Raw genomic sequence first — 20,063 nt, 5'->3', positions numbered from 1 at the left:
TTAAGCGCTCACTTTGTTAACCTGGTCAAGCTTCTGATATAAGACAGCAGTTAAACAGGTATCGGAAAATCCTGTTTCCAGGAACAATTCCTTATTGTTAATGGGATAAGCCAAGCACAGAGCCTGGGATAGACGTCTTTTAAGTGGTTTCACAGCCTTTGTTTGAGAGTCCCCTTACTCCCACTTGACCCTTGCCTTCAAAAGATGGACCACGGGTTAAGTGATGTCTGTGTAACTCTCTATGAATTTATGACTGTAGTTAGTCAAACCTAATAGATTTTGTAATTCACTTAGACGTGTGGGGGTTCTCAATTCCCAGAGAGGCTCCACCTTCTTTTTCAGGGAATTAAGACCCCCCGTGATATCAGGGAATAGACTGGTGTATTGTTGCCCCCAATTGTTGTTCTTACTTAACTAAGTCCGACCACGACTTGATGTCCTGAAGACAGTTCGGTACAACTTTGCAGCGCTGCTCCATTTCATCCAGCCACTGCCCTTTGTAACCTACCGAACCAGAAACACCAATTAATGTGTCGACAATGTTAATGTATTGTGAATGTAAACAATACATGGAATAGTTTGTCACTATTTATTGATTACTAACCCACCGATATGCAGACTATAAATGTACTTCAGTATGCATATATTATGTGCCACGGCACATAAAGAATTCTGTAAATATGTCTTGTCAAAATAAATCTTCCTGTTTTTTGTACCTTACGGTGATCTCTTTTTCAAGCTAGTATTCTCCTAGCTCTCCTGCAAGGAGTATTGTGACCCCCTGTCACGCCTTTGGCCTGGGTAGCCGCTGACTCTACTACCCCTTATCTCTGTACCTCTCAACCCTCTAGAGTCAGGCCTCCAACAAAAAAAAGAGGGTTCCGCCCATTTTTTCTTCCTTCATCTATGAGAGAAAATAAGTCACACTGTCCTTGAACTTGGACAGACACGAAAAGCCTTACATTTTCATCTCCAATTTAGTGACAAAGGAGTTAGTGGATAATTCCGATTGCAGTTTGTTGATATTTGGAATTTCATGAGCTTGACATTAGGGAACCCCCTCACGGGCATTCTCCTCCAGGTCAGGTATATGTGACTTGTTCAAGACTGCGTAGGAATGGAAATACACTTGAAAATGAACATCAGCACAGGAACTCCTACCCGCTCCATTTTTGCAAGTTCCAGGTCACTGCTACCGCTTGTATTGGGATACGTACACAAACCTGGAGGCGAAGGAATATCCATTTGTTCTAATTGTTTCTTCTTGGGTCTCGATCTAGGGGTTTATTTACAACTCTCTTTCTTTCCATTCAGGAATTTTGTTGTACTTGTTTTAACTTAGATTCTCTGCTCTTTTGGAGAAGGCATCACGTTTGGTAAAGAAGAAGTGCTGGGTTTGATGTTCGCATAGTTCTCCTCTTTTTACAAATGTAATTCTACTCACTAAACTTAACTTTTTTATTTTTCTCTGGTTTTACTTCAAGGAATAAGGAGGGTACATTATTGCCCTTTGTCAATTTATTAGCAACCTCGGGTTATTTTTCTTGCATGTAAAAGGAGTTTCCTCTAAGGCTATGCATATCTTCTGTCGCCTCCCTCCTTTCCTCTTCTCCATGAGTATTTTCAAATGGAACAATTTCCTATTGTCGTTTTTCACCCTGATCTGTCGATTTATTCTGGCCATGGTTTCTGTGAGTATTAGCATCAGTATTAACCATTTGGGATCTCATGATTTGACCAATGTTCTTTGTGAAATATTTAACTTGTCACACAATTTGTGAAAATCTTTCCCCACCATCAGGATTGCAGGGTGGTCTTTGGTCATATATCTGTTCTTCCCTAGGAGGGTAACTATCTCTTCTAGGAGAATAGTTTTGATAACTCCATTAACTGTTCTTATAGGTATTACTTGGTTTCCCCTCACCATGGTACTGGGATCTACTATCCTGGAACCTAGAGGAGGAGGAGGATACTTTTCCTGCCAACTGGTTCTAAGAAGTTGGGACTGGCTTCTCTCCCTGGGAGAATTCTGATGGGGATTTCCCTGGAATCGTACTCCATGGTTCTGGCCACTTCCCTCTGAGGGTGGAACATATTCCCAGGATAGGTCTAGAAACTAAATACTGAGGACTATTGTAAGTGTCCAGATTTGTGGGCACAGTAGTTTACATAAAAGGTTGCGGACTATATGGCTAACTTTGAACAGAGGGACCTCTCGGTCTGTTAGGATCCTTAACAGCAGAGGACTATGTATTTGGCTCTCCTGTCTCCAAGTCCAACCTAGGAGTGCTCTTCACCTGAGGTAACATAATGGCAGTTGGAGCGGGGGTTTGTTTGGAGTTCTTTTTGTTGTTGTTGGGAGTGGTTGGATTCTGAACTTCATAGATCCTCGTAACTTGCATGATGAGCCACTCTAGAATTCTTGAGTCATCAAAATCATGACCTAAGTGAGTCACTATGTATTTTGGAAGGTTCATGGAAGAATGTAGTTCTGAAATCTTGACTCTCCTGGAGGGAAATCTGGGTAAATACGCACTTGAGCTCTTGAAAAAATGACCTAGGAGATTGATCCTCAGCACACATAAAATTATAGGCTGCCTTGCGGACTTCTTGGCATTTCTTTGAGCTGAAAATATTTCAAAATGACCGCCTGGTAAGAGGACCATCTGTAGAGATGTTGATAATCTAGCCCAGCAAGAGAATATCCATTTTATGAATTCTATGTGGTTTTCAGTTCATACAGTTCGAGATGTTCCCAAAAAGAATATTTTTCATTTTTAAAGTTAGGAGCCAACAAACATGTGATAGTCTTAAACTGCTTGATTGGGTCTTTCATAAACTGTGACTAGGTTTTCTTCTTTGATGTCTCTTCACTTGGGTCCAACTTTCCTCACCGAAGTCAGAGACACTACTTGAATCCCCCTCTCTTCTTACACATTTGCCCCTCTGTCATATGTAAGGAGGTTTCCTATGTGTACAATACGTGTATTTTCCCATTGGTCTTCTGGGTTATGGGGCTCAAAGCTGTTCTGAGGGCCTGTACAGTAGGGTATGTCATACTGTCTCTCGGAATGTGTGCTTCCCTATCTACCTAGCGGCTGTGGGGTACTCCCATAACCCCATAATGAATGTCTCTATATTCATCTTATCTGACAAGGAAATAAGTCTTCCTTTGTATCTGGATGAGTTTGGGAAGATGAAATGGTATGTCTGGTCCCACCTATGTCCTGAATATGGCTAGGGGTGCTACAAGTACTAGTAAGACTCTGGAAGGTGCTTGGCAGTGGAGAGATAGATGAACTGTGAATGGGATCTGATGTGTTTCCTGTAGACCCTATGTGACTTACCTAAACTTATTTGACTTACCTGAACTTTGTATCCCTATTTGTATAAACAGAGGGGGCTGATGATGGGAAATTGAACACTAAGTAGTATGAAATTATCTTATACCTTAGACTGTGAACATGCTTTTCCTGGGAGAGCCCATTGGACTGTAACAATACCAATCTAGAGGCTATTGTAACTTATCAGATATTATGAGCAGGGGCACCTGAGAGCTAGAAGATATTTGTTTACCAATTGTTAATACTGATGGACTCTTTTAGGACATCAACCAAAGTAAATACTAGAATGTGAGCAGAGGATCTCTGCCAGTGCAGTTCCAGGTGGTAAAAATGGGGGTGTCCATTGGAGGTATGAAGTGACTCTGAAATGTTTTGACTGATAGAACATGGGCTTGCTGCTGACATTCGAATGCCCAGTTAATTAGAATATTACAGAATTTACAAATTAGACAATTAAGAGGGTAGTAGGATCATGACACACACTGGGTGTGCTCATATTTACTGAGGCTCGGAATTCACATCTCTTAGCACTGACAGAGTGGCCAGCGTCACGTGACCACGTGGGTAGGCTGGCTGAAGTCAGAGCAACAAGGTTTAATTTGCCAGGTCCGCCAAACTTTGTTAAAGGGACATTATGGTTAAGCTGCACTAATAAAAACCTATAAAATTCACTGAAAAAACCTTGTTAAAGGGATGTTATGATTAAGTTGCACTAATAAAAACCTATTTTTACGTTAAAGGAACGTTGCGGTTACAAGTAAAACCGAAAACTTCTAAAATTCGCCAGTTATGGTAAGACAAGCAACCATACATTTTGCCACCACCGTGCACTGCTAAGACTAACACCCAGGACATCAAAGATGACATCACAAATGTCATTGATGACATCACTGATTACGAACCACCTTTCACAGTAAAAAAATAGAACTAAAAAAAGAAATCACTAACAAAAGAAATCTTATAGACTCCATCTGCTTCTCAGTAAAGTATATAGACTCAATAGATTTTTTTCAACATTTCCATTAGCATTTTGTGTTATGCTAAAGGGAATAATCTGATGTTCATCCCCGTTCCAGGGACTTGAATGGGAGATAACTGCCGGCAGCCCAAGTTATTGGCCAAGCGAAGCAAGGGCGGATACTGAGGGCTCCGGACTGTTATACCCCATTCCAGCCCCTGCAATGGGGGATAAAGGCCATTAGCACCCTGGGTTCCCAAAGCGGGAAGCCGAGGTGCTAAAAAAAAGGATTTTTCTTTCTACATTGTAGAAAGAAGGAAAATCCCGTTGTAGGAAGGAAAATCCTTTCCCAAGATGGCCACCATGGGAAGGGAAGGCAGGGCTCCGTACAGAGCCCCTCTTCACTTTCCATGGCAGCCTGCAGAAGGCGAAGAGAGAACCCTATGACCATATAACAACAATCACATTTTCTTTTCCCTTTTAAACCTATCCCTCTTTCAAATAACTTTACCACATAGCCGCTTCAATGTGGACATGGCCACTTTAACCCCATTTGTCGTCCCTCGTGGTCATGGCCAGTATCCAGATTGTCTGGTTCATGACCTTATGCCATGACCCAGACAATCTGGCCACTGCCCATGGCCACAAGCTATACCTCAGTCACCAAAGGTATATCACAATGTTTTGTGCCTACATTATGACACTTTTGAAAAAATAAAACATGGGCGGATTTCCAGCAAACTCGTGTAAGGAGCATTGGCAAAAGTGTCAAAATGTATGTACATACAATAGTCGTATAACTTTGCCGCAACTTGACAAAATCCATTCAGACTTTACACAAACATTCAAGGTTGGGTCTATAACCTTTCTGAAAACATTTGGCCACATTTGTCAAACAGCAACAAAGTTATAAGCCATATAAAAATGTGGTGAACCCTCTCTAATTTAGACTCCTCTTGACAATATCCCACCAACCTTTAGAAAAACATTTATATCTAGATCCAAAATCTTTTTGCAAACTTTTGTTTAGATTCATCAAATGGCACCACATTTATAAGCCTTTACAATATTTTGGGACCGCCCTATCTAATTTTGCCCGCTCTTGACAAAACCCCACCAAACCTTTACAAAAATATGTATATCTAGATCTAAAATCTTTTTGCAAACCATTATGTAGATATGTCAGATGCAACCACATTTATAAGCCGTTACAATCTTTTGGGACCCGCCCTCTGATTTTGTTCCTTCTTGACAAAACAGCCCCACACTTTCCAAAACCATTCAAAATCAGGTCTAGAATAAAATTCCATAATTTCATGCAGTTTCATTGAGTGACGCCAAAGTTATAAGCCATCCAAAAACTGCTTTTCACCCGTGTTTTGGCTTCTTACGGCCATATCCCATCCCATCCTCATCACCCCCCACCTCCCCAGAGATTGTTTGATGAGTTTGACAAGTGCAATGTTGTGTTTTTAAATAGGTTTTTACTGCAATGTCCACGGACACCGGCGGATGTCTGGGAATCCAAAATGGTGGGCGTTTTCCAAAAATCTGATGCATTTCACGCTTTTCACCATCCAATCAGCAGGCGGGCCCGATGTCTGCAGACCTCACGTTGCCTTTGCCCGTCAGAGGACCGAACAGGGAAGTGAGTCTGCAGACCGAACCCAGATCTCACTAATCTTTTTACCTACTTTTGGGCCGTTTAAAAAAAACTACTGGACGGATTTACATGCTTTCGGGGACCAATTCGCTGCTCCTGCAGCAATTTGTTGAAAATCATCCAGCGGTTTGGGCTGTAGACGTGAGCCAATTTATTTTACCATTGCGTCTATGGAAAAAAAATATTTGGTACCCCCTCCCCTACAGCTTTGCCCACCCTTGATGAAACCTCACCAAACTTGTCAAATAAATTCAAAGGGGGTCATATGCATTTTTTGCAAAGGTTGGTAAGGATTCGTCCCGGGGGAGCAAAGTTATAAGCCGCCCAAAAAGTGCTCTTCCAATGAGTTGAGCAACTTAACCATAACTACAGGGCTGCTACCACAGGCCCTGTAATATCAGTTAAGGTAAAAAGCATATCACAATAAAACCCAGGAAATTCAGCTTAAGCCACCTTAAATTCACGCCCCTGTTGCACAGCCTATGACCACAATGATGACCTCACAGATGACTTCCCTCATAACATCACTGATGACATCACTGGTGCCATCCCTAATAACATCATGCATGACAACGATTATTTAACTGTATCTTAATAGGTATCTGCACATATTTAGACCATATTTAATAGGTATCTGCACATATTTAGACCCCCCTTATGTTTCTGCATATATGATTTTAGCATTTGAGTACATTGTGAAAAATAGTCAACAGCTACACATACATCATATCCCCACTTGTGAAGCTTTCATTTGTAGTAGTTTGGTAAAAGATGACATCTGAATTATATGTATGAAAAAGTGAGAGATAAAGGAGACCCACTGCCCCCATGAGTCGTATCCCACTACCCGGGGCGAGATTAAAGGTAGTAGGAGTGTTAGATGACAATAAAGGACAAAGTGAGCCCCAAAGCAGGGCACAGCAGAAGGAGGGTTCAGCAGCGTCATGGCGAGAAGCAAAGAGTCTAGCAAAGAGACAGCACTGACTGTCAGAGGACAGTGTCTGCGATTGAAGAAACATCCATAAACCGGAAGAAACCTGTGTTTGTGTACTCTCGCTGCTGGTGAGTGGAGAGCTTATGTCACCATTGATGTCCTCGGTGCTGTCATCATTGTGGCCATAGGCTACACAACAGGGGGTGCAAAGTTAAGGCGGTTTTAGCTGAATTTCCAGATCTTTGTTGCAATATGTTTTTTTCCTTAACTTATCATTAACGAAAGTTGTTTTATTGAATTTCAAGGGTTTTCTTATTCCATAGATTTTTTCCATGCCAATGGCCATGGATGTTCGGCCGTGCCGACTGTATATTTTAGAACACTACCAGATCAGTAGGCATGGCCTTCGCCCATGGCCACTGGCACTACATTGTTTAAATTACTATCAGACTACTAGCCATTGCCTGTGGGCACGGCCTATGGCCATGGCCAGTGGGCACAGCATTTTAAGAACACTACCAGACCACTACCCATGGCCTTTGGCACTGGCCAATGGGCTAAGTGTACGGCTGTGCCCACTGTAGTTTTTAAAATCACTACCAGACCACTAGCCATGGCCAGTGCTTTGCCCACTCTGTATTTTAAAACACTTGTATGCTCCCATTGACCTCCTGTTTAATACTACATCCCCCATAATGCCATTTTCTATGGCATTGTGAATCCCTTCTCTTCTAAAAAATATGTCCTTTTGGGCTTTGCAATGGGAACGTGCCGAGTTCAGCCAGACTTGAGTTCCCCAATGCTTTGAATTTCAGTGGTTGTGTTGCAATACATTTCCTACCTTAACTGATCATTAACTGAAGTGTTTTCATGGAATTCGAAGGGTTTTGTTATTCCATAGATTTTTTCCACACCACTGGCCATGGACTTCAGCCGTGCCCACTGTATATTTTAAAACACTACCAGACGGGTGATATTTTAAAACACTTGCAACCCATCGCTCAAAGACGCACATCAGTCACAGACTGATTTTTACCCGTTTTGACAGTGGTATTGTTAGGTATAAAAGATGGCAGGCTTTGAGAATTCACAATTCTTTTAGGCAATGCTTAGTGAGATTAAATTATTTGCAAAGGATCACACACTTTGGTTAAGCAGCATGCTACAAGCCCCTCGTTTTATGGCTGTTCTCTTGTGACCTTTGTGATACATCGCACAACCCCCAACTAACTGCATTTAAACAGCACGGAAAAGGGGGAAAAATGAAAGGCTGTAAGAATAACATATGCCCAGGTACGTTTGACCCCAGAGTGAAAATCAAAAGCTGCCACTCATGAATATACACACAGCAAGTGAGCATATATCTTAAAGTGAAATATACAAACGTAGTTCAATTGACCTTCCCCTTACAAGAAAGAGCGCAAGACAGAATAGCATTGGATTGAAAAAAAAGTAATGAACACCAGAAAAATAACTTGAGAGAGGAAATGTTCCAATAAATATGCTGGCAAAGTTTAAAAGGTGGTCACCTTTTAAACCCAGCAATCTGTAGTGAAATATTCCCTGAAAAACAAAATCCCAATACGAGACAAGTGCTTGTGGTCTTGTGGGTAAGCGTTTGCACTGGGAACATGACAACCTGAGTAAAATCCTGGTAGCCAAATACTTGGCCAGGCTTGCTAACCTCCAAAAAACCAAGGGGTTGCTTCTGCCCTCTGAAAAAAAGGTTACGCTGTCCACCCACGTGTCCTCATCACCTTTGCTATTGATTACTGTAATTCTCTCTTTCTTGCACAACCTGCTTACATTTTACGACGTCTTCATGTCCTTCAGTACTCCGCTGCTCGCCTGACCATCTCGACCCCACGCTGGACCCATATTTCCCCCATTCCTAGGAGTCTTCACTGGCTATCGGTAGCCCAGCGCATCCGCTTCAAAGCTGGGGCCTCCCTCTGGAACATCGGCTTTTTATTGTCAATGTGCTGAATACTTGCAAGCTAAATTTCAGTCCTATGTTCCTGGCTGGCCACTGTGCTCCACTGATGCCTGCTTAATCCCCATCCCTGTTGTTAAATACAGTCGGATTGAGGGACGTTCATTTTCTGTGGTGGGCGCTGGTTTCTGGAATACCCTGCCTCGTCCTCTCAGACACGGTTAGCCACTCTGCCTTCCACAAGGCATTGAAGACTCATCTCTTCAAATTCCTTCTGCCCCACCTTTCTGTGAGGAGCACCAAAATGCCTGTATGCGAATGTCGCACTTTATAAATATCCCTACAATACAATACAATACAATCCTTGTTCCCTGAAAAGCAGCCAAAATCAGAGGAAAATAACTGCACCAGTGTCCAGGATTGCAACCCATCTTGCCACATCCTGGGCAAATACTCATGACTTGCTTGCCCTCTCATCATTTCCCCTCCTCACTTCCATGTCTGGATTTCAACAATATTCTGCTTTATACAGATAATTTGAAAAATACACATACCATAATATCACACAAATATATAAATCCTTATAGCATTATGTTAGGCAAAAAGTGTACAGTTGTAGCAATATTCCTCCATCTGGGGTGTACTGGCAATAGTGAAATTTGACCAACCCCGCCCATTCACCCTGCAAAGGGTGGGGTCTGGCCCTGTGCTATCAGTCAAGGCGATTTCGGGAGAATGACGATTTTGCGACTTTTCCAATGAGTTAGGACACAAGGTTGGCATACCAGTCTGGGGTGTACTGTGATAGTGACATTTGAGCAACCCCACCCATTCGACCTGCACAGGGGTGGAGCGAGGTCCAGCCCTGTGCTATCAGTAAAGGAAATTTCTGGAGATTGCCAATTTTTCAATTGTTGGCTCCAGCCCCACAACAGCTGGTGTGCTGATGATGTTTTGGCCTCGGATTGGCATACCAGTCTGGTGTGTACTGGCGATAGTGAAATCAGACCAACCCCACCCATTCGTCCTGCACAGGGCAAGGTCCGGCCCTGTGTTATCAGTAAAGGCGATTTCGGGAGATTGACGATTTTGTGACTTTTCCAATGATAGGAAGTTAGGACACAAGGTTGGCATACCAGTCTGGGGTGTACTGGTGAAAGTGACATTTGACCAACCCCACCCTTTCGCCCTGCACAAGGGTGGAGCGGGGTCCACCCCTGTGCTATCAGTATAGGCAATTTCTGGAGATTGACAATTTTGAGATTTTTCAAAAATAGGAAACTATGACACAATAAAACCCCCCAGTCCCCCACGTGCATGTCAGCTGCAGACCCGTAGAATGCCGGGTGGTACTGCTAGTATATATATATATGAAAATACACAAACTGGTGCAAGAAGCACCCTGCTGATGCACTTCATCGGCTCATAACTAAAAAGGTGCAGTAAAGAAATCAACACAATGAAGATTCCTGAACGAGGTGTAGAGGAGCAGCCAAATGCCTCTACAGAATGTCCCACCCACATTCTGCCTATTTGCTGGAAACCGGAAATTGCAACATGTGCAACACCACTAATGGTACCTATACCACGAAAGAATCTTTGAGACAAGGTATCCGTTGAGAAGACCCTATGAGAAGTACCCCCAAACGACTGATGGTCTCCTAAAGGGAGCTCTTGAAGAGGTGTGAAGATGTAAAAGGATAAGCTGGTGACGTCATGAGAAGTGAGTGTGACGCACTGAAAATGATGACTAGAGAAGAGAATGCATAGGTGATATAGAATCTGATAAAGTAAAGAATCAAGAAGACTTTCATGTGCGGAATAGAGATTGCATGTGTGAAGAGCACGGCAGAAAACATAAGCCATTTTTACAATTGTACAGACGCTACAATGCAAGTAGACTATGTATTCATAAGGCTGGCTATACGTAGTATATAGACTGCAGGCGGTGCCGCCAACATACATGTATATAGAGTTCTGGACATTCGATGATACATTTTAGTAAGAGAGTCACCATGAAGAAAGACAGATTGGAAGCTATGTGTGTCTCAGCAAAGAATAAGCTTGAATTCGAAGCTAGACCAAAGAAGTTGTCTAGCTTGATGTCAAAGACTGGAAGCAGCCAAGAACTGGTTATCAGCTGCGAAAAACAGTAAAACATGAGAAGTCGAGGCATCCCTTGATAAATTGCAAAGAGAGAACACAATGAGTGTCAAGTTTCTTTATTAAGGACAATTTAATACCATAATATGAGCATATTTACGGTCTCTGATCACGTGAGCTGAGGTTGAAAATAGAGAATGGGCATGGTGCACCAGATTAACGATAGCGAGTCCCTTATATTTCCAGAGAAGAGAAGCTACTACAAGGCCGAGTTCAAAGACAATGTGAATGGCAAGCAGCATGAGTGATGAGAGATGTCAGGCTAATTAGGTGGGGAGATACAGTCAAGTCCAGCCACCAGCACCTGGGGTACCAGCGTACGTGCTGCTAGAGCATCGCATGTTCCAGAAGGGTACAAGCATGCCAACCAATTGTAGAAGGCCATATAGCAAAGAGCCTTATATTTTAAGAACCAATGAAGTGCTGTGTTTCTAATTACTATTGAAGATGACTTGCACTATGACTTGCACTAGGGGAAGGCACGAGTGCCCACCTGACTGTAGAGACCCAATCACGATCCTATCCCATATAGAAAGTATACTTTGATGTTCCCCTTGAGCCAACCACTATCTCCCCTAGGTTTTCTTAATTTGGCACGTAGTATGATGTCACTTATGACAAACTTTTAGTATAAATGTGTTGTTTCTTATGAAATGTTACAAGATCATGCTGTGCGACGTCCGTTGATGTCCGTTGTACTCCCGGTTTTAGACTATTGTTATTAAAACAGAGTTTCTTGCCAACTTCCTGAGTCGATCTTATTATTCATTTTGAGAAGTTGTTCTCTGTCTCATCCATAATACGCCATGTTACCTTCAGTAAAAGGGTCTCTAAGGTTCAGAGGTTCTTTATTAATTCCTCCCCATGTCCAGGGAAGATAAAATAAAGCACAGAAATTACGCATTTTGCTATGCACTCGTAACTTGCTCACATACAAAATTGTGCTCTGCACAGCAAGTTATACATTCTCTATGGTCCTAGCAATAGTTTTGTGAGTCCATCTTTACTGTTGACAGCTAGTTTACATACTCGTGTTACCCCTGAAGAAACTAAGAGAACCCAATACATTGTGACCACTGGCAGCCTCGCACTTGACCAAAGCCCAACAGAAAATGTCTCTTTCATTCAACATTTCGCTGAACGGTGCAGTCAAAAGATGATGGATTCAACATGCGCAAAATAGATATTCAAATTATGGCAATACAAGTATTATGATATATTCCACAGTATAAACATTCAGTCCCCACGTTTAGATTAAATCGACTGCCTAGACTGACATGTCTAGTAACATTACACGAAAGTTGAACAAAATGTCCCATTGAGACATCCAATGTTATTTCAAAAACATGATCAATTTTTCTCAAAAAATCTTTGACTATGAAAGATTCTGATTTCCCTTAGAACTCATGTGGAATATACAATGCATAAATATGAGATGCCTCATGTATCACAACTGGCCGTGACAGCCTTTGTGTGTGGACCCTATACTACCAATGCCTACAGTTGACCCAATGTACATATTATAGAGTGCTAAATGCAAATAGGAAATACCAATACATAGTAAACTGTCTAGTGCGCATGTTATAAAGTGCTGAGTGCTACTGGTAGCTGCCAATGTATAATAAAGTGTCTGGTGCTCTGAAAAATGGCAAGGAAGTTCAACCAGCCTCTCCCTCGAGATACTAGGCATTATAAAGTTCCTTCATTTAATTCTATTATAAAGTGACTGATGATATATATATATATATATATATATATATATATATATATATATATATATATATATATATATATAACAAAGGGTTATTCTAGTTTGCCTCGCACAGGCAAGCTGGATTTGCAATTTTCAATGTATTATCAGCTCCTTACTTAGAGATAGCTGCTCTTTTCATTTGGCCCTAATGGCAACTTGACCTTTAGAGTGCAATACTTTCAAGGATTGACGGTAGCACGGTTTACTAACAAAAGAATGTGGATGCCGTGTGTCTGTGGACTGTCTCCCATACGTGCAGTAACCAGGATGAACGCTGCTGAACTTCAAAGCGAGGAAGGGAGCCAGACCCGCAGGGCCATGTTACTCTAAGTGGTGTTGTAACTTGAGCTCATTTATTAGGCAACATGGTCTGATGGGGCCTGCCCCTTCCTCACTTTGAAGCTATGCAGGGTTGGTCCCGGTTACTGCATGGATATTATAGCTGTAAAAATAATGTTTACCATATCATATCATATCAGAACCGCAACTATGAACTACAAATATCCTTGGTCATACCCTCGGCTCTTATTTTGTAGTCCTTATACCGGCGGTTATCAGGAAAACCCAAAAATGCTTCCTTGCCCTCCCAGGCCATCACCAAGTGCCCCCTTCCTGTGTGTCTGCTCCCCCCACTACCCTGACAGCCTCTTCACCTACTCTGCCCTCACCTATTCACCCCAGAGCACTTACTGTTTCTGTGACGCAGTTTGTTATGAAACGTCGGCTATTTGTAACTATTCTGTCTGATAGCCGAGGTTACAGGAAAGCGCTGTTTGTTTGTTTGTTGATCCTATTTATATAGTGCGCCTGACCCGTGGGTATAATAATATATGTTACAATCATTTAAGATTACAGAGGTCACTTAATGTAGATCATACAACAAAATACTCAGTCCCTACACCTCCTCCAACTCCTCCAACTCCCAAATTTTACTTGGTTTCCTCCCCCACTACTACCCTAAGGGCAATTAATTCCCTGATTTTTCACCTGGAAATGGCATTGTCCATCTTTTTTGTTTTCGCCTAACCAAGGGTATTGCTGAGGCTCTCTCTCGCATTGAAAGAAAAAAAGATGGCAGCAGTTTCATGTATAAACACCCAGTTTCTTGGCAATTTACCCAAGATACAGCTATCTGTTATCTAGCAGGAGGCACCCCCTTTTCCATCAAATACTAAAAAAAGTACTGGACCGAATAACCCCAAACCACAAAAGGATTGCGTGTCAAGGCTTCATGCCCAAGTTGTTTTGAATCTGATCCAATTCTGTCCAGTGGTTTTGGCTGTGGGGTCTGGCAAAAATGGACCTTTATGGAAAAATGAATGGGGATTAGTACGAAACTGCGTTTATTTGTTTTCTTAATAACTTTTTTTTATTCAAAGAATAGTTCTGAAGCCTTTCAGGGGGCCCATGACAAACTCATTTTGTTTTCAAAATTTCAGCCACATCCAACAAACGTGTCAAAAGTTATTAGCATTTCATTTTTTTTTCCTTTGTAACTATGTAACTATGTTTTACCTTAACTATTGGGCGGTGACCACCGCCCTATAAAATATCTTACATTCGGAATAACAATAGGCCTTCTAATTTCACTTCTGCCACTTGTCACTTAAAATGTCAACACTTTCTATACCATCAAAACATTACTAGATTACACATACAGGCAGATTTGCAAATGATACATAGAACTTTGCTTTCCCCCAATATTAACAACAATTGATGTTATCAAAGGTCTTACCGATGCCTCATATTTCCCAGGTAAATATGAACTGCATCGGAATCCTGTAGGTTTTCATCAGGGAAGCAATATTATTTTTTAGAATGCACAAAGCAAAGATTTTACTAAATGGTACAGGTGTCCCTTCTCTTTCACCTCACAAATAGAGTCCCACATTGCAGTTGCAAAAATGAGGGGCGTATGGGATTTATATTTGCATCATTTTTATAAGAATAGAAATGACAAAATTAAACTTGCTCTAATTTCCTTATTAAATAGCTATGACCTTCACAGAAGACAAATTATCAAGCAGTTCTTCATTAGGCTATGCTACGGACATCTTCATATCACAAATTAATGTTTTAAGAAAAGTGTCCGGTCAAATTAGGATCTGTTCCAGGGTGAGTCCTTTTGACTCATAAATGGGTCTAGTTGCCTGCACGCTAAGGCTCAGCTTATTGTGACCGCAACAATAACGTACAATAACCTTTCACTTCTTATCTGAGCCAGTCAAGCTGTGCGCTAGCTATACTTTTTTCACAGAATACATACTCAAATGTGTTGGTTTTGTTTGAGTTATTTATTTCATATATTACAAAACGTTCCACACATCACATTCAGTTTAGTTGTTTGTCCTTAGTATCGTGTATCAATTGTGTCCTCATTGATTTTTGGTGTGTTACAAAACATTCCACATAACAAAGTCAGGTTAATTGTTTGTCTTCAGTATTGTTTGTCAATTGTATCCTCATTAATTTATTCATCAATTGTATCCTCATTGATTGATTAATCTTTCCTTGCTAAGGTTTTTTAATCCTAAGTGGTTTGTCCTTAGTGTCTTTTATCAATTGTATATTTATTGATTCATTAGTCTCTTTTGATTGATTGGTCATCAATTGTATCCTCATTGATTATTTAGTCTTTCTGGTGAAGTTATTTTTCACTTTGGTTGTTTGTCCTTAGTAACCTTTATACATTGTATTCTTATTGATTAGTTAGTCTCTTTTGAATAGTCATCAATTATATCCTCATTGATTAATTAGTGTCTCAATTAGTCTCTCGACACGTGTTTCTCCATGGATGTATCTCCATGGTTCCTCAGGATAGAAACTGTCTGAAAAAGAGTATATATTTCATCACTTTTTGCGATTGCATATTCTTATTACACCTCATAATACATTCACTATAGTGTTATCAGTTTTGACGTACTTAGCCTTTTTTAATAGTTTTTATCAAAGTTATATACTTATGCTTTCCTTTTATCCACTTTGTTCTGTGGCACAGGTTAAATGACTCCTCCTTAGGGTCAGGTAATTTTCCTATAAGTGAATGTGTGGTCATGAGTGCAAGTATCATTATGTTTTTTTCCTTTTTTAAACATTACAATGCACAGGATGCTAAGATTACATTTTTACAGCAGTAGTAAATAAGATTATAATTCAATATCCTTTATTGTTGCTTTAAAGTAAATTCCAAAAATATAAATAATGCCCCATTGGCAATAGAAGTTACTGGCAGGTCCAAACCAGTGCGTTTCTAAAAATGCTGTTAAACAAAAAAGTTCCCTCATTGGTTTGCTTAGCAATGTTTAAACTGGTCCCATATGCTAAGGGAAGTTTTACAATTTTACAAGAAAAGTGCCCCATTATCAATGAGTTATTAGGCAAATTCCACCTAGGTGAGGGGGGAAAAAAGTAAAAAATGGCAAAGATTAGGTTTTGCTGCAGACACGACCTACTCCTTACCTCAAATCAAGAGTTTTCCCAGGATGCAATTGTCCTCAGCTTCCTTCCCGTGCTGAGGACAATTTGCATCTTCTTTTTTTATACACAGCGAAATCGCGGCGGAAATGAAGTCATTGCACACGTTTGCGTGATGACGTCATCATGCTTCAACGCACGGCGGCCATATTGTAATGTCATCGATATGATGGTTCATCTAAAGATGGATGCTCATATATATTTTCTTATACATTTATTTTTGGTAATTGTTGTGAAAGCACACAAATAAAATGTATTCATTATATTCCTGAGAATTACTTATTGTTAAGGGATTGGTGATTAATACTATTCACCATCAATGACATTTCTTTTTGATATTTTTAACCACTCAGTGATTGGTCTCTATGTGGATTGTGTTTAATTGAGGATCTATTGCTACCTTGGGTGCTAGTAAGTGAATACTTTTTTGGAGAAAGACAAAGAGAAAAGGAAGAAGAAAAGCAGATATTACCCAGGTTTCGAGTAGAATCGTTAATAGCATGCTCTGTCTGCAGTGTGATGGCTGCGAGAAACAAGGGATATATTAAACAAAATAAAATAATTTATCAGACAGGCATGCATCACATTATTGGTCATGGAAATTCCTAAATACCTATATAAATACCTATGTCGGCAGTCAGTTTACAAATCAATATAATCATTTAGGTAACACTTATATTAGTAGGCTAATATGCCATCTCGTGTTCCGAGTTAAGTCCAGATGTGCAAGAGTCCAAATTGCATATCCATTCAGACTCTTTCCTTCGTAATAGAAGTTCTCTGTTGCCACCACTCTGTGGTGAATCCACCTTTTCCAATCCCACAAATCTGATTTTACCCATGTCTTGTTCAGTGTACTCCGGAATTAAGTGCATTGAAAGTGGGTAAAGTAGATCATGATTTTTGATGGTTCGTAAATGTTCTAGGAGTCTCATTTTTAAGGGTCTTATTGTACTCCCTATGTACATTTTTTGGCATGAACATACAATTCTATAGACCACATATTTGCTATTGCAATTAATAAATTACTTATTTTTTCTTTTTTTGCCATTTGCAAGTGTTTGTTCTTTAATACCATTTTGCACCTGAGGGCAGATTTTACAGTTCCCACATCTATATGTGCCCGTTGGTGATGGGATGTTGAGATAGCTGCTGAGGGTACTTGGTGCCTTTGGTTTTAAGTAGCTTGGACTGATCAGGTCTTTCAGTGTCGGTGCTTTTCTGAAAGTCATGGATGGTGATTCTTCAATGTATTTTTTAATTCTGGCATCGGTTTTCAAAATGTTCCAGTGTTTTTTGAGAATATTCTTTGTGGTTTTTACATCGCTACTATATGTTGTTATATAGTTAACTTTAAGCATATTGTTTTCTTGGTTTGTCCTTCAATAAATGCTCTCGTTACATTCTGCGATTTAAGTAGGCTTGATTCAGATGTTTTGGTTGATATCCCCTTTGTAGGAATTTCTTTTTTAGTTGCTGCGCATGGTGTTCAAATTTCTCTTGTGAGCTGCAATTCCTTTTCACTCTTAGGAGCTCTCCATAGGGGATATTTTTTATTATGTGTGCAGGATGATTGCTATCCGCATGGAGTATGCTGTTGACTGCTGTTTTTTTGATGTATAGATTGGTTTGGAACATGATGTCTTCTATGTAGAGCTCGAAATCTAGACAGTCTATACATGTTTGGGTTTTGTTAAGTGTCAATTGGATGTTTTAATCATTCTTGTTTAGAAAGTTGACGTACTCCATGAGGTCTGTCCAATTGCCATCCCAGATCATAAGCATGTCATCAATGTATCTTCCCCAATACACAATGTTGTTCTTTTCTGTGAATGCTTTGTGAGTCCAGGCATGGTTTAACTCAAAGTGTCCCATGAATAAGTTCACATAGGATGGCGCAAATTTCATGCCCATCGCCTTTCCTTGCAGTTGTTTATAGATGTTGAGTCAAACATAAAGATGTTTTCCAATACAAATGTTTGCATCTTCAGTATCATTTCATTTTGTTTGATGTATGAGATTGACCTGGTTTTTAGAAAGAATTCCATACATTCAATTCCTTTTGTATGTTTAATACTCATATGGAGCGAAACCATGTGTAAGGTAATGAAGATATAATTTTCTTCCCATGGAATTTCCCCAAGTTGTTGAATGACATTTCTTGTGTCTTTTAGAAATGAAGCTAAGCCCATTGTTATGGGTTGTAAGTGAATATCGATGTACTGCAAAATCCTTTCAGTTAAGGATCCTAGCCCGTTAATTATTGGTCTGCATTTTGGAAATGTATCGTACTCTTTATGGAAGAACTAAAGGAACTTCTTTAGGATGAAAATATATTATAGACATTGTTGGTGTTATAGAGCCCATGTAAGTTGCTTCTTCTGCACTTAACAGGCCCTCATCTACCCATTCTTGGCTCATCTTTTTCCAGTCTGTATGTAGGTCCAATAGTGGGTTTCTTTCCAGAGTTTGGTACTAGTCTTTAGGCATTAGATGTTTTAACCCTTCATTCACATAGTCCGTCCTATTCATGAGGACTATATTCCCTCCTTTGTCTGCCATCTTTGTAACAATATTATTGTTTTTTGCTAGCTCATCCAAGGCTTGTTTCTCTTTCAATGTTAGATTGTAATGTGTTTTCACTTTACTATTCGTCAAATAGTTATGTCTCAGGTCTTCACTCACCACTTTGTGGAAAATATCCACTGCATTGTTATCAGCCAAAACTGGCATGAAGCTTGATTTCTGTTTCAAGGTTGTCTCTTCAGATTGGTATATATCAATTTGTTGTTCTGTAAAGCTTTCTACTGTGAAAGTTCTGTCTTCCTCATTGATATTTAGCAAATCAATTGTTTTTTCTACTATGTCCACTGACAAGTTTGAGATAGTCTGTGTTGTTTGTGGTTGCTTTTTCTTGAATTACGTCCCCTCAAAGTATTTTTTTAATTTCAATTTCCTGCAAATTTTGTATAAATCCACTTGTGTTTGAAAATAATTAGATGTGTTAGTGGGACTAAATGATAGTCCTTTATTGAGTGCTGAAACAAGGTGTGTGTCAATATGGAGGTCAGAGAGGTTGAGAACCAGATTCACCTGTTCGGTTTTCTCTGTGATCTTGTTTGCATTCCTCTTGTAGGTTCTCTTTCATTTGCTTGAGCCTCCCCTCTTCCACCTCTTTGTTTTGGAGAGATATTTGGATTTGTGGGGTTTTTTGTTCCCACATCTCCTCTGTCGTGGGTTGGATCTTGTTGTGTATTTGTGTCTCTGAAACTCGTCTAAAGAAGAGCATGCCTGTGTTGTGGCAGACGGGCTAGGGATTACCAATGGTATTGCCGGTAGTGTTGCTGATTCCTCTTCATTGCCCTCATCACTTTCGCTGTATGTTTCTGAGTCTGATATTTCCGTGGTTGTTCCCGTATTTGGTGCTGTCTGAGTTTTAGGTTTAGACTTCCACTTGCTTTTAGTGTCGTATTTTCTGTGAAATGTGTAAACTCTTCCATTTTTATAGTCCATTTCATCGTGTATAAATGTTCTTTGTTTTCTTGCTTTTAGTTCTTTAATGTAATTTATGATGTACTCATCAAGAATTTGATAGTTTTTAAATGTCAACTCAGGTAGGTTTCATTTTTTCAAATTAATTTTAACTATTTCTGTGAAAACACTTTGCATACAATGTAATGAGATTATAATTTGCAAAGAGCTACACACCAACAGCATCAACTGCTATCTATATAACTGCGCACACAGCTCAGAAATATGTTTTGGGTTGGGTTGAAATTACATCTCACTTCAATTTGCATGCAGTTAGATTGAAATGTTCATTTCCCATTTAAGATCAATG

The sequence above is a fragment of the Ambystoma mexicanum genome, chromosome 7p (assembly GCF_040938575.1).
Source record: "Ambystoma mexicanum isolate Mex_15411 chromosome 7p, UKY_AmexF1_1, whole genome shotgun sequence".
Lineage (NCBI taxonomy): Eukaryota > Metazoa > Chordata > Amphibia > Caudata > Ambystomatidae > Ambystoma > Ambystoma mexicanum.
The sequence above is the reverse complement of the archived record's forward strand: the minus strand, read 5'-3'. Positions refer to the sequence as shown.